Source organism: Tachypleus tridentatus, chromosome 7 (assembly GCF_004210375.1).
Source record: "Tachypleus tridentatus isolate NWPU-2018 chromosome 7, ASM421037v1, whole genome shotgun sequence".
NCBI lineage: Eukaryota > Metazoa > Arthropoda > Merostomata > Xiphosura > Limulidae > Tachypleus > Tachypleus tridentatus.
The window spans coordinates 39,519,323-39,526,915 of NC_134831.1; positions in this window are offsets into that span (position 1 = coordinate 39,519,323).

Genomic DNA, 7,593 nt, shown 5'->3' on the forward strand with positions numbered 1-7,593 from the left:
TTACACACATTTCTAACGATGTAGGGAGTATTTGGCTTAAGGTGTATATAAACGTACACGTAACCATTACACTCGCAGACCTCTACCATGACAGTACAGTCAAAGACCACCACATGACATTTAGTGAGATATCTCTACCACAGCATTACAGTCATAAACCTCCAGCATGAAATTACAATCACTGGCCTCTATCACAACATTACAGTCACAAACCTCCACAAAGATATTATATATACCTCTATCACAATATTACAGTCACAGACCTCCACAAAGACATTATATATACCTCTATCACAATATTACAGTCACAGACCTCCACAAAGACATTATATATACCTCTATCACAATATTACAGTCACAGACCTCCACAAAGACATTATATATACCTCTATCACAATATTACAGTCACAGACCTCCACAAAGACATTATATATACCTCTATCACAATATTACAGTCACAGACCTCCACAAAGACATTATATATACCTCTATCACAATATTACAGTCACAGACCTCCACAAAGACATTATATATACCTCTATCACAATATTACAGTCACAGACCTCCACAAAGACATTATATATACCTCTATCACAATATTGCAGTCACAAACTTCTACATTATACATTTGGGGCTACAGAGACAACAATTAAAACACGATAGTGTGTCATTGGACCATAACAACTCGCAGGATACACACGGTATTATTGACAGGAGGGATAGTTCAGCGATATTCTACTCTCTGTATCTCGGACTACTGTAACTTAAATTATCACATATTTTCTGTAGATATACTCTACCAAACCCTTACTTCACATACCAAATTTCAAGACAATCCATTACGAAATACACGAGATATAATATCTACAATTTTGATTGAATTTTCTTCTTGTTCGCACCAACAGTACACAATCTTTTATTTGATATAAAAACATACTTTTATGGATTTTTTTTTCAAGCCTTACACACTGACAGATCTTTTGAACCTACAATTAGGAGTCTCATGTGGTGTAAATATAAGCTATGTGTGTAAAGTTATTCAACCAAAAGTGCTCAAATTTGAACACAATGTTTGCATATACCTACGCACAATGTTACGTGAGCTATAGGTCTAACATTTTTTACTACAATTTCACCTGAGAACATAAGTAGACAGTTTTTAAGTTTTAGCCATTCGAATTAAAGACGACTGATTCAGACGAGCAAAACTACAGGTTGAAAGAACATGCAGATACACAAATATTGGTTAGGCCAAGTAAATAATACATTCATTGCCAACTTTTCAGCTCAAATTTACTAAATTTCGTGATTTTTTCCTAATTAAAGAGCGTTTATCGTCACGTTATATAATCTTAAGCAGTTAGCATAAATAATGGTGCTTGATATGGCTGCGCCGAGTGCATGGGGGTAATGACAAAAACTGTTAATCTAGATTCCATGGCGTTCCCATAAAGGAAGTTATTGACACTGTTTTAAAGAGGAAAACTTCACGATATGTTCTGTAATACATGATTGGTTCTGTAAAGATCTGTTTCGAATAGAGTTGAAATTCTAAAGCTGATGGGAGTCACTATTGAGTGTCACTTTCTTACTTGCTCTGGTTTGTTGGTATGTATTGATAAAAAGTCATGATGTCTAACCAAAAACATCTTAGGTGTGAAAAAAGCCGCGGCCAAGAAACTATTCAATGTGCAACTAAAAGGAATGAAATCAAAATTTGCGGCCAAACTAGTAACTACATTTATAGTATTGATAATAACTTTACAGAAAATATTATTTCATTAGTTAGGATGTCCGCGTATTTTAATTTACCCACCATAATTCCCCAAGCTGTACAAAGAAGAAATAAACGTGTCCTAGCTAACTAATGAATGAATATTTGGTGTAAAAGTCTTAACAAAACTGTAAGTGAAGCTACCAGCTTGCTGCCAATTTTGATTTCATTCCTTTTAAGTTGCACAATCAATCCTTTTCAATCCTTTGGGGCGCACCTTTTTTTTTCACACTTAGTGATTTTGATTATACGTAAATGCCTGGAGGATGTAGCGATTTTGGTTGTATACAACAATATAAGTACCTAGATCAACAGTAATTTAGGCTATAGGGGCAACAATATGAATATCTGTAGATAATAGCACTTTGGGCTACTGAAAGAACAATATGAACATGTGAAGACAATAGAGCTGTTTGTTTTTTTTTTTAATTTCGCGCAAAGCTATTCAAGGGCTATCTGCGCTAGCCGTTCCTAATTTAGCAGTGTAAGACTAGAGGGAAGGCAACTAGTCATCACCAACCACTGCCCAATTTTTGGGTTACTCTTTTACCAACGAATAGTGGGATTGACCGTCACATTATAACGCTCCCGGCTGAAAGAGAACGTTTGGTGCGACGGGGATTTGAACCCGCGAACCCCGGATTACGAGTCCAACGCCTTAACCCACTTGGCCATGCCGGGCCTTGGACTACTGAAACAGCAATATGAAGATGTGAAGGTGATGGAATTCTGGGATATTGAAACAACAATATGAATACATGAAGATTAGCATTTTGGATTAAGGTCCAAGCAATCCTGACCAGCAAATAAAACCAGTGACTACTGTTTCACAACGTTAGCCTATTAATGAATATCCAAACACAATTTAGTTTAAGAACAACACACAAGTTGACTGCAGTACTACAAACATGCTGCAAAACTGTATGCAATTAAGTACCGTTGTCCCAGCTTCCTATTGAGCTGGCAGAAAAAAAAGGGAATGAAATAGCTGCTCCATACACTATACTCTTAATACTGTGAATGTTAAGTTTGACACCTGACAAGTAATATTTGTGGAAAGACTGTAATATTTGTGTGACTACAGCGCTTTGCTAAATAAGTGCATAACTCTCGTTCGTTCTGTTACAGTTGCGATCTCAAAAACGTTTAAAACGGAAGATACTCATTTTGAGGTTCGTTAAATTAAGCAATTTTAAAATACATACACATGGTATAGTTATACGGCATATAGTTAAATTCTTTTCTCACGAGCTGTGTAAACAACAAAACAAAAGAGAGTAACTTAAACTGCATTTACATGCGAAGAAATTAATCAAGAGGTCTAAGGTTCGAGCAACCATATGACGTTAAACAAGTTCAGAACGTTCATTTGTTAAGCATCGTAGCCATCAATTATACTGTTTGATTAAAGCTAGCCTCACAGGCGCTGTGTGCTGCTGACTAGTTGGTTATTCTCTGGTTGGCAGTATTAAACTAAGGACAACCATACTTTAACCCGAGAGCCCTGACCCACCCACAAAGTTCATGTGGTTCGTAAAGGACACCAGTGAATCAAAGCAGTTGTTGGCCTTTAGATATTATATAAAACCCTATGTAACATAAATGACTTTTACTTAACAAATCTTTGGATTAAGGTTTGCTAGAAGCTCAGAGTGGAATAAAGGAAAAGGCAACTACCTCTAACATCATAGGTACACCGTTCTAACACATACAGTCAATTTGAACAGTGTACGATCACCTCTAACCTCATCCATACGCTGTTCTAACGCATACAATCAAGTTTGGACAGTGTAAAATCGTTTGTTTTATAATCTGCATTATATATTTTCATATTTGTATGGACACTACTGTTCACTCTTATCTGTATCCAATTATAGTTATTTAACGCGCAAAGAGGAAAACCATCAACAACTGTCCTCATTCTGTAGGGATATTTTAGTAGCTCCCTCTGCCGGTTACATCCAATAATACTAGAATAATTAAATGAAAACTAGATCAATATGTTCGGGTTAATTAGATATCTAACTTGTCTTAACTGTTCATCTACTCGAAGAAATAATCATTCACCATGAAAAGTGTATATGTATGTGTGTGTGTGCGTGTGTTATTTATTAAACAACTAACAGATCGTAGAAAATCTAAAGTTTATATTTACATAAAAATATACAATTTGACTATTATGTAACCATTATACTACCACACAGAGGTCATGTCACAGCTGTCCCATATTCACACCTTTAAAATTAAGACATGAATACCGATTAACACTACAGAGAAATTATTAATCACAATCCTTTTGGTACTTAATAATTCCTGGTATGTTCATACATGTTTAAAACTTCAAAACGTAGATAAAATGGGAATTTTTCAATATTTCAATGGAGAATATTTTTCATGAAACTAAAGTACACAAAGTAAACATATTTCAATAAAACGTTGTAAATACACGTCTTTGAAAATTAGGCAATTATTTTAAATAATGACACAATTAGTTATACTTAGATCATGGATTCAATTTAAAGTTGTTGTCTAATATTATGGAAATAACTTTAAAGGAACATAAAACGGGTGTACAGTCAAATTATAATTTTTTAAAATAGCCATTAAGAAATATGTCACACATGTTCGTGGTGAAAACAAAAATATTACTGTTATTTCTCACATGTTGTCCATTTAAAATATTTTCATTTCATAAAAGTAGAAAAACTGTAACTGCACAAAACGCTTCTTTATTTATACACTTTAGTTAAACTATGTTTTATCACATATACAACTCACCTGAACGATGTAGCTACTTAATTTACTCTAAAACGAACATCAGACAACTCGAAAAAGTACAGAATTATAAACCATTTAAAATTCACTATCGTATACAGTAAATGAGATTTGTACATAATTATACAAATCTTATTGTGTAAGTGGACTATATTCTACAGTGTTCAATTTTCCAAGAAAAACTCAACAAGAACAGTATATTGAAACTGACAACAAGCTCACCTCATCTTTGACAGACACAAAGCTAAGTATCTCTCCCTGATTTATGCAAAGGCCACCTAATTTTAAATATCAATAACCTTTATATAGATCATAATTGAGCTATGTGCAATAAATGTATGGGCTTCTGTCTGTTAATAAGTGAAAGCAAATTCATAATAATATATGCTCTAAATGTTCCTATCCATGGAAAAAGTTCAAATGGTTTATAGTATTTAGTAGCTTCTCTGATTTTGCACTCTACATCATGGATGAAGGAAGAGGTCAAACTATGAACCTGAATGCCCTTACTGAGTCACCCCTGAAACACATGAAAAAGAAACTGAAACAAGCTGGGCTTCTGTACTCAAAAAGACAGCTGGTATGTGTATTAAAATTTTATTTTAATTAAAGTTTTAAAACCCACACCAGCTGTATTCAGAATACATTTTTACTTCAAGTGGGTTTCTCATCATCATGAAATATTGGGCTTCTACTATAGAATAGCCTCGAAAAACATACTGAAATTTGAATAATGATTTAGAACATTAATTAACCCTTTCCCTACAATCTCAGTATAATATACACAAGTTCATCTACACATTTACACAGGTTTAGTATTAGCACTGTGACTTTTGATACAGCATGTACATCTTCATAAAATTTGGAAAACTTTTAGTAGAGATTACAAGCATTTTGTATACAAAAAATTAGATTTTTTAATGAAATATTTTCACTAAAGATTTGTTTGTAAAAATAGAGTCTCTTTCATTACTAGTCTGAGTGCAAAGTAATTTCATATTATGATTTAAAAAATATTCTTTGTTTTAAAGATCAGAAATATAATTTTAGTAATATCCAAAACCTTCTAAATATATTTCAAATGTTTGTTTTCAGTAATGCTTTATATTTTATATTTTCTATACTCTAACCATGTGGTGTCTACCAACCTCGTTACCATCATAAAAAATAAAGAAATAAATATAAATTATGCATTTTACTTGCTAATATGACTACATATTATAACATAAGATACAAATGTTTAGTCTAGGTAGCTTTAGTCTCGTAAAGCTATATATTTATGGGTTTTTTTATTATATTGATCATTCAGTTATACCTAGCTAACGTTACCTAACTTGCATACGCGTGGCGCACGTGTACTCATGTTATGTTTTCAATAATATAAAAACTGACCTTTAGTCTTCCTTGTCTTGGCTGTGTTTTAGTGGACTAGTATTTTGTAATATACAGTCAAATTTCAATTATTATACATTATATATGTATATAGATTATTACTCTTCAGAACAAATTATCAAACTTATTTTTTTCTTAAAATATAGAATAACAAATCTAAAAGTAAAGCAAACAATTATCTCTTCTTGTAACAACCTTTGAACTTGGTTGCTGCTTGACATAGGCTTCTAATCCTTCTAAAATTTTGCACTTGTAAGATATGAAACAAAATTTTTATTTAGGTTTTATATATACAGTGAATAACTAAAAAATTATAAGTAACTACACTGATACCAGAGAATTGCAGTATAACTTATTAAGCTTAGTAATAACTAAGCTGTATTTAGATTTTTAAAAAATATGTGAAACTTCAAGCAGACTAAAGATACAACTTACCTTCATGAAATCTTGGTTCAAAATAACGTGGTAGCCTTTTCAGAGATTAAAATGGCTGACAAAACCACTGAGAACATTCCAAGCTGTTGATTGGTTATTCACATATCATATACTGTGGAAAGAGTATTTAAGGGGCATTTCAAAAAAACGGAAAGAGTTGTATAGGGCCACTGTGTTTAATTCAGAGTATAAGCCACATCTCACCAAAATATAAAGTTTTGAGGTTCGTATTTTATATTCTAGCTTGTACATATTAGTAATAGTTCCTAATCTGTACAAAATTATAGATTTAGTATTTTGACATCACAGATATTTAATTTTAAACAGTGCTGCATGCAACATACCATGCAACTCAAAAATCAACATTTAGGTATGTTCTTTTTATATTCACTTTTAAATTATGAAATTATCTGATAAATAACATTAAAGTTTGAATGATAATCTACAATTTTATTCCAAAGTTATTGACATAAATTCATAAAGTAGTAGTTCAATAACATTTTAAATACAAGTCAACAAATCCAATGGCACAGCCTTTGACCCATGACTCATCACAAAAAGGTCAAGATCAACTTTTCCCATCACTGGGGACGGGTATTTTTGCTGAGCTGTAACAAAAGAGTAACAGCCCACTGACACATGTTCAATGAATTGTAGCCATATCATAATGCTACAACAAATTCAGTGGGTGGTTGCAAGTCACATTACATGGACAAAAAATTATTGGTTTATATAAACTAGTCATTTTAAAGTGACTGTATATTAATAAACAGTTGTTCAGGTCTATGTCATGCAATAGAAGACTTTTGTGCTTGTTCATCAATCAACGTGTAGGTCTTTGTAGCATCTTCTCCTTTTGTTTTAGTAAGAGGTTTTGGCAGATTAAATTCATCTTGGAAAACTTACATTTTGTACAACATCAAAACTACTAATACGTAGTTACTATCAAAGCCCTTCTAAAAGTTGCATGTTTAAATCTAAAAATTTTTATAAGTTTTGTTCCAGGAAAAAAAAAATCACAAATTTTTTATTGCAACTGCAAAGTACATTGAGTAAATTTAATAATAAATGACTTTATTTATATATTTCTCAGCTGTAGAAACTTCCTTTGTCATTTATTTAGAGCTTGTTTTTTGATATACCATTTTTCTTATAGAATCTCTAGTCATCAGTTGTATTTCACAACAGAATAAGAGTCAAAATAAACATTACTTTTA